This window comes from Orycteropus afer, unplaced genomic scaffold (genome assembly GCF_000298275.1).
Source record: "Orycteropus afer afer isolate SDZICR_OR568_19922 unplaced genomic scaffold, OryAfe1.0 scaffold00424, whole genome shotgun sequence".
In the NCBI taxonomy this organism is placed as follows: Eukaryota; Metazoa; Chordata; class Mammalia; order Tubulidentata; family Orycteropodidae; genus Orycteropus; species Orycteropus afer.
Window position 1 is genome coordinate 2,443,907 of NW_006922011.1, and position 9,134 is coordinate 2,453,040.

The window sequence follows — 9,134 nt, forward strand, 5'->3', positions numbered from 1 at the left end:
CCCCATCTTCCTTCTGAGGAGTGGCTGGTGGGTTTGAACCGCCAGCCTTCTGGTTAGCAGTCAAGTGCCTTAGGCACTATGCCACCAGAGCTCCCAATATGAGAGTTACTTATATATTATTTATATGAATGATTTTGTAAACTCATTCCTCACTGCTCAAAGTATTCAAAATATTTAAACTAATACCATATCTGTACGTAGCCAGTGTTGATACATGTACTGCCAAAATTAACACATTGAGCTAATGCTAACTCTGATGTAAAGACTTTAATTTTTAAAATATTTTATTTCATTCAGTTTGATAAATGAAACTTAGGATAGACGGAGAATGTGAAATCAGATCAGAACTGAATACAAATTGAGAGCACAGTTGGCTTTACTTGTTTTTTTTTTTCTATCGTTATTTTCCAAAGAATAGGAAATATCATATCTGTTTAACTAATATATATGTATTGTCTACTATGAGGGCATGAGCCTAAAAAATACTTTCTGATAGTCATGACAAAACCCAATATTTTGGAATGCATCTTACTGGAGATATTAGATGCTTAACTTTTCATTTTGTTTTCTTCATAAATTTATTATTACACTTAAAAAATATTCTGTGTCTGGTTTGATTATCTATATGAAAATATTTATAATATCATATCTTTCTGGATTTAGTGGGGCTAATGAAGGGAATGTACCCTAAAGAAGTGAAAAAGGTAGTACTCTGCTTTTGTTTTGAAGGTTAGTTTGAATTGCTCTTTTAATGAATGACATTTCTGAATGGCTACATCATTTTGATGATATGGTATTTCCTGATAAATCATTGTATGTTTCATTATGCTAATCACTCTTTAAAATATATTTTTACCTTGTATTTGACTGAACTTTTATGAATTCTCCTGTTTTTTTAAAGTAATTTGAGTATTTGTCTTGATTCATAATCTTCTTTGAGATCTCAAATATCTGTACCTCTGTTTTTAAGCAGAACAGCTGAAAATTTTGAGAACTCACTTAGTGAAACGTAAACAACAGGTTTAAAGTACCAACATGGAACATTACTTTCTTCCCCAGTGTCTTTTTAATTGTTAGATTTAAATGCTTTAGACTGAGTATCTATAAAATGTAATAATTGTCTCAGCTGGGATTCTGCTACCTTCCAGTTTCTTCATATATTTTTTAAAAATCCAACAGTTTTGTTTTGAAAGGCATTACAGTTTCTACATATTTTTTTTCTATTCTCTTAGCTTTTCATCCACAAGGGAATCCTTATAATTGCACTGTTTTCAACTCTTATTTCAAAAAGCTGGCCACATTGAAGTCACCGAGTCTCTAAAGTCTTAATCTACATGGGCTCCAGTGGGCCCCAAACTACTGTGAGTGGAGAACAGCTGATCCTGAACTGTTCCCTAAAGAAAGGGTTTCCTGGAAAGCAGGTTTCTATGTGGTAACCCTTTAGAAGCTACTGGAAGCCCAGACAATGGAGGTGAGAGAAATGGCTCCAAATTTGCAGTTTCATAAACAAGAATAACACAAGTCAATTTCTAGATCACAGGCCGTTCCAGGATGATGAAATGATGATGTAGGCTGCATATGCTGCCATAGCAAATGACACACAGTAGACTAGAAATTAACAATAAGTATTCTACTTTAGTTAAAGAAAAAAACTTAGAAAACATGAAGAAATTACTGATTTCCTTTTCTACTTTACAGAAACTCAAGTTCATTCTTTTTCTCTTCATTACTGTCATAATTCCAGGGTCAACTCCAGGGTCATTGTCTCCTACAAATCATCTAGCTTTATTAGAGATCACGCTTGTCACTTTTTTCTTAGCCTTCTATTGTATTTGGGGCCAATACCATAACATCAGACCGTAACCTTTCCTAATTGATGGATATTTATTGGAGAAAAGAATGTGCCAAAAATGTGTCTTCTGTACATTTTAGCAGTCAGTCCTTTGTCTGTATAGGGAGATAGAATTCAAGCAGATTTCATATTAGAAGAAATATGTGAAATCTATGCTTCTAAAGCTGTGTTTACCCAATGGAAAGTAAGCAATAGTCTCCCTCTCAGTATTGATTGGATCCTCTGAAGCTTCCACTAGTTTCTAAGGCAGTCCTGATAAGGATAAGAAGTATTTAAAGAGTTTGTCCACCCTCTCCTATTGATTAGCTTATTTTTGAGCTTGGTCCCATCCACTGGTCAGTGTGATAACCAGAATCTTGTGTTTTTCCTAAGGATCCTTCATATGCTACCAGACCTGGGGAGGGATATTGTCTCCAAGGATGACCACAGCCATCAGAGTAATCGTTGATCCAAGCAGAAGTCATATCAATGGATTCTAAAGCTGTTGGTAGAAAGTTGATGAAGACAGCATGTAGACTTTTCTAGGATGATCAAAGTTTATAACACTGACAATGGTACAAAATGGTGTCGTGTGACCTTTAGTGTAATACACTAAGACACATTGCAAAAACGGCAAGGAGGCCACATGTTCTGACCTCCTCTAACCCTACAAGAGAAAGACAGGATTACCAGCAGTAACCCAAGGCCTATTACTGCAAGGCCAGACATGCTGCCTCCCTCCAGCCCTTTCACCAACCGTTCCTCCCAAGGCACCCACCACCTCTCTCCTGGGTTCGATAATTCACTGCAGTGGCCACACAGAACTCACAGATTATGGGGTTTATTAGGGAAGCACCAGGCTACAACTCAAGTTCAAGAAAAATGCTCAGTCTCTCTCCCAGCCCACCGTCCCTCGGCCAACAGTCTCTCACAGTCTCTTTCCCAGCAGCACTGGTCCCTCGGTGTCTCACTCAGCAATGCGTGTCTCTTGCGTCTCTTTCCCAGCAACGCCTGTCTCTTTCAGGGGTGCGTGTCTCTTTTGGCAGCACGTCTTCCTCAACCAGCAGTGAGAGAAAGTTCTGCCTCTAGGAGGCCACCCTTTTGAGCCCGGAAGGGTGGTCAAACTAGCCAATCACAGCATCAGAACTCTAAGCACATGAGAGAGAGTGGGAACCTCCCAGAACATTGTATCGTGCCATGCCCAACAGAAATAACCCAGGTGGGCGACTTTAAAATCAAGATCTCCTCCTTAGCTAATAGCAATTCCCACCTTGGAGTTTACAAAGACTTATGGGTAGAAAAGCCACACTAAGTAATTTACTACACCACACACATACAACATCACTTGTGCTAAAGATATATAGTTTTATTCTAATAATGAAGAGTCATCAGACAACCCAAATTGAGGGACATTTTTCCAACTGATAGGTACACTTGAAGACTATCAATATCATTAAAGATAAGGTAATGGCAAAAAACTTTTATAGATTAAATAAAGCTAAAGAGATAGAATATTTGAATAATCTCAGATTATCTTTTGCTTTTAAAGGACATTATTAGAGTAATTAATGATATTTGAATAAAATCTATAGGTTAGATACTGTGTGGTATGAAAGTTAATTTTCTAATTTTGATAAATATTTTATTTCTAATAATTATATATATGATGTTGTAAGAATGTCTTTGTTAAGAAATATGCACTGAAATTTTTAAAGTAGTTGAAGATATCTGCAATTTACTCTCAAATAATTCAGGAAAAAAATTACAGGAAGAGGGAAATGGAGGGATATATTGAGAATGATAAATTAAATGTGGCAAAATGTTTTACAAAATGGTAAGAGGTAGAAACATGTTATGTGCACTATGTTCATTAACTTTTCTGTAAGTGTGAAAATATTTCAGAATAAAAAGTTATAAAGCTGCCCTTCTGTCTTGATTCTTTCTCTGGGAGAAGAGGCTGGCTTCTCTGGGAGATGTTGAGTCTGACCTACTGGACTTCCCCTCCAGATACAGCATCCAATATGTGTCAGTTCTTCTAAATCCTTGTTAAACACTTTTAAAAGTATATTTTCAACTTGTAATCCAATTACATTAATGACATCTATCACTTTACTTATAACTGTTGTCATTTCAAAGGTTCTAGAGTCTGTACTTTTTACATTTATATTTTTATATTTACATTGCATATTTAAAAAGCTATGTTTATTATTTTGAACATTTTTTATTTCCAATATTCGTAGAAATATTCAAGGCAACTTGTGATTAAAGATAAATAACAGAAACCTCAGAAGCAAATGACACTTACTTAGTTTCTACTATGTGTCAGACATTGTACTGAATGTGTTATTTATAATATTAATTTCTCATAATAATGCTCAGATATTTTAAGTATTACTGGTGAGAAAAGAGGCTCAGGACATATCTTTGTTATGTAGTTATATTATAATGGAAATACAAAGTGGGTGGTTTAGCAAACAGAAATTTACTTTCTCACAGATTAGGAGGCTAGAAATTTAGTTCAGGGCACTGGCTTCAGAAAAAGGCGTTCTCTCTTTGTTGGCCCTGAGGGAAAATCCTTCTCTGTTTTCATGTTTCATTAGAGATCTCATGTGGCATGGCATCAATCTTCCCCAACCTTCCTTCTCTGTGCCTCATCAGCTTGGTTTATATCTCAAAGGTGATTGGTTTAAGGTACATTCTACACTGATATGGACTCATTAATATAAGGAAGCAATCCCTATTCCTTAATGAGTTTACATACACAAATAGGATTTACAACACATGTTTTCGGAGACACAATTCAATCCATAATAGGGCAGTTTATGTAATTTTCCCAAGGTCACACAGCTAAGCAATGGTTCTCAGAATTTGAGTCCACACCCATCTGACTTCCAAACTCTGGTTCCAAAATTTATTCTCTTTTTATTACTGTATTACTCACCACAGACACCTATGCAATTTAAGGATAAAATTCAGTTAGTGAAGATGTGACAACAAAATGTGAAGAAGAAGCTATTATGTCAACATTATTGGATAGTGATATAATTGCAATGGAGACATAATGAGTCTTGCTGTTTTTCACTGATGCAAAAGGAAGGATAACAGCTGCTCAGGGGAAATAAAACTGACAAAGTTTTAGGAGTTTCCAAGGATCTCCAACATTCTAGGACTTGGAGAACACACTGGTCCTCAAATACTTCTTGACTTAATAAAATCCAATTGAAAATTACTTTTGCTTTAGGATTGTACCAAAGACCCTAAAGAAGATGCACTTCAGAGCATGTGCAATCTCTGTCAGCTCTGGGCAATAATGATCTAGAAACTGATATGACCTTTATAGGAGAAGACTACAAATAATCCCTGGTGAGCCAAACCTAAATATCATTTTTGAGGGTGCCTAGCAAGAATCTTAATAAAGGCCAGGAATGGAAATCCAGACATTGTTTCTTTGGGACTGTCCAGTTCAGAAATGTCAGATGTTGTCTTGACTCTCCTGGACCTGTCCACATTCACATGTATGATTTCTTGAGTCAATCAATAATAAATGCCTCACTCAATGAATATTTATTGAGAACCTACTATCTGCCTGGCACTGTTCTAAGTGCTGGTGTTATATTGGTGAATACAGACAAGCATTTTTAGTACTTATGCTCTAATGGATGAGAAAGACAATAAAGAGGTGAAAAGAAACAAACTATCCAATGGCATATTTTGATAAGTGTGTTTTGAAGAGTACATGTTCAGCATATAAAGCTGAACAATGTGAAGAGACTGTGGGTAGTCAGAAAAGACCTCTCTGAATAGATATCATAGGTGGTGATATTTGAAAGACAACAGTGTCCTCTCGAGGAAGGTTGGGCAATCTATTTTCTTAGTGATACCGCCTCAGGAACTCAAGGAAGGGTCGCTATGAGTTGGGCCAACTCAATGGCACATAACAACAACAGCAGCAACATATAAAGACTAAGGAGTCCTGGTGGCACAGTAGTTAAGTGTTGGGTTGTTAACTGAAAAGTCAGCCGTTTGAATCTACCAGCTACTCTATGAAAGAAAGATGTGGCAATCCAATTCTGTAAAGATTACACCCTTGGAAACCCTATCTACTCTGTCCTAGAAAGTCCCTATAGTCTGAATAGACTCAAGGAAAAAGGTTTATTTGTTTGTTTATATAAAGAAAGGAGGAATCCTTTATAGTAGCGACATTGTTATTATTGTTAGGTGCTGTGGTGTCAATTCCATTCCTACCCACCTTCTGGACTGGCAGGAATTTCATACTGGATTGGGTACCCATTCCCCCAGCTGCTTTCTGGGCAGGCAGGAACTGGTTCTGGGAACAAGCGTCCTCTTCCTAGCTGCCTTTTGGACCAGCAGGAACATTTCTATACCCAGCTGCCTTTTGGGATGGCAAGAACTTTTGGGAACAGATCCCCGTATCCAGCCACATTTGGGGGCAGTGGGAACTTTTTCTGGGACCAGATGCCTTGCTCTGAGCCACTTTTGGGGCCAGTGGGTACTTTTTCTGGCCCCAGGATCCCTGCTCCCAGAAATCTTCTGGGCCAGCAGGAATTCCTTCTGAGATCAGAGGCCCTGCCCCCAGATATTTTCATGATAGGCAGGAACTAGTTCCAGGACCAGGCACCCTGCTTCCAGCCATCTTTTGGTCCAGCAGGAAACTTTTATGTCACCAGGCAGCCTACACCTTACTGCTTTTTGGGATGGCAGGAACTTCTTCTGGGAACAGTTGCACTGTCACCTTTTGAGACATCAGGATTTTTTTTTCTGGGCCCAGAAGCCCTGTCACCAGAGGGTTTTTGGTTCAGTAGGAATTTCTTCTGGAACCAGATACCTGGTTACTTTTTCTCAGGTCAATGTGACCCACCCCAAGACATCTTCTGGGACAACAGGAATTCCATCTGGGATCAGGCATCCTGCCTCCAGTCACCTTTTGGGCTGGGAGAAACTTATTCTGGGACAAGGTATACTATATCCAGCTATGAATGAAACTTTTTCTGTGACTAAGTGAGCTAACTTCAGCTGTCTTTTGGGATGGAAGGAAATTTTTCTGGGACCAGATGCCCTATACCCAACTACCTTTTAGGACAACAGGAACATCTTCTGGGACCAGACAACCTGCCTCCAGCTGCCTTTTCTGCAAGTATGAACTCCTTCTGGGACCAGGTGCCCTGCCCTTACCTGTCTTTTGGGCCAGCAGGAACATCTTCTGGGACAAAGAGCCCTGCTACTAGCTGCCTGTGACCTGGAAAGAACTTCTGGAGCTATGTGCCCTACTCCCCACCACCTGCTTGGCCAGTAAGACCACCACCCTTGTGCCCTGCACCTGCATCTTTTCTTTTTTTTTTTTTTTTAAATCAATCTTGCCTCTTTCTTTATTTGTTTATTTTTCCCTTCCCTCATTCTTATTTGTCTTTTTCCTTTTCCTTGTTCCCTCTTTTCCTTTTTCTTTCTTTTAATCTTTTCATTTATTCCAATCTTTGCCTTTCTTTTTTCATTTTCTTCTTATACTTTTTACTATTCTCTTCCTTTTGCCTTCCTGTCTTCTATCCCCAGATTTTTTTCCTCTTTGTCTTTTTCTTGTTTTATTTTTTCCTTTCTTTCTGTGGTGGTTGTTTGTGCTGTTTGTATTTTTTTTTTTTGTGGTGGCTTAGTGCCTAAGGCATTTGACTGATAACAGGAAGTCTGGTGGTTCAAACCCACCAGCCATTCCTCAGAAGGAAGGTTGGGCAATCTACATCCATAGTGATACCACCTCAGAAACCCAAGGAATGGTTACTATGAGTCAGACTTGACTCGATGCTGACATCGACAACACATTGATGTGTTACTATTTTTTCTGGTTACCTAGTGCCACTATGACAGCAATATACCACAAATGGGATGGCCATAACAAACAGAAGTTTATTCTTACAATTTGGAGGCTTTAAATCCATGTGCAAATTGCCAGGTTCTAGGGGCTGGGTGAAAGCCCCTCAACCTTGGGGTACAGCTCTGCCTCCTGCTCCCGGCCCGCTGGAGCTAGAGGAATTTCTTCACTCAGACAGCTGCTGGCTGCTGAGGTTGAGAACCCCCCAAGAATGAAAAGGGAAAAGGCACAGTCCTGATGTTACCACATGGCAGGCCATTGATTTAAGTCCATTGTATGTCCCAACGTCAGCAGAGCATAGCAGGCTACATGCAGGGTTCAAACGTGTCATAGGCTAGAGACCATTCCCAAAGGCTTCTCCTTATATTCAGGAAGCAGACCACATACCCAAAGGCAGCTAGCTTCTCAGCTGCTTGTGGTAGATCCCACCATGGACTTGATTGCCAGTCTCCTCATGGGGATTAACTACCACCAGCTGCCCAGCTACTCAACCAAGCCCAGCCAAGTTGACATATAAACATAACCATCACACTGTTGTTGCATTTGTTTTTATTTATTTATTTGTTTGTTTGTATCACCTGGTAGGGGACAGCAAGCATGCTTGCATGGAATAACCACACCAAACACTAGGTGATAGCCACCACCTGCTTCCACACCAGCAGACCATTGACAGATGGTGGCCAATACCAGACAAAGCTGCTTTCAGCTGCTCTACATAAGCAGCAAACATACGACTGTGCACACATTCTCATATTCTGTCACACCCACCAGAAGACAGATGGTGAGTGTCTAAGTGCTGCCAAACTAGTGAACAGAGTAGCACCTCAGCCTCACTTTCTCAGCTAGATCAAAAACAAACAAACAAGCAAACAAACAAACTAATTAATTAATTAAATAAAAAAGACTTGGGCCAATCACAACGACATACAATAACCAATCAAATAGAAATGCAATGAATGACATCACATTGTCTCAGAGAAAATTGAAAATCCCAAGTAACACAAAGAAGTATGATAAGGAACTACAAACAAAGAATCAAAATACAGACCCAGAAAACTCCCCTGAGGAAGAAATGGCATTCTGTCAACTTGATAAGGAACTCTAAAAATTATATTTAGGTATATTCAATGGATTGAAAGGCAGATTAAGGAAAGCCCTGATAAAATTAAGGGAAACAAAGACAAAGTTCTTGAAAAATTAAGGAAAATAACACAACACAAACTGATGAAAAATTAGAATTCATATGAAAACAGCAAATAGAAATCTGGAAGATTAATACTAATGCTATGATTTCAGAAGCAGACAATACATTGAAAGGGCAAAGAAGTAAAATTGAATCAATAGAAGACAGAATTAGCAAGATTGAAGCCAAATCTCTCAATACTACTTTGTTAAGGGAACAATCAGGAAAAAAAAAAAAAA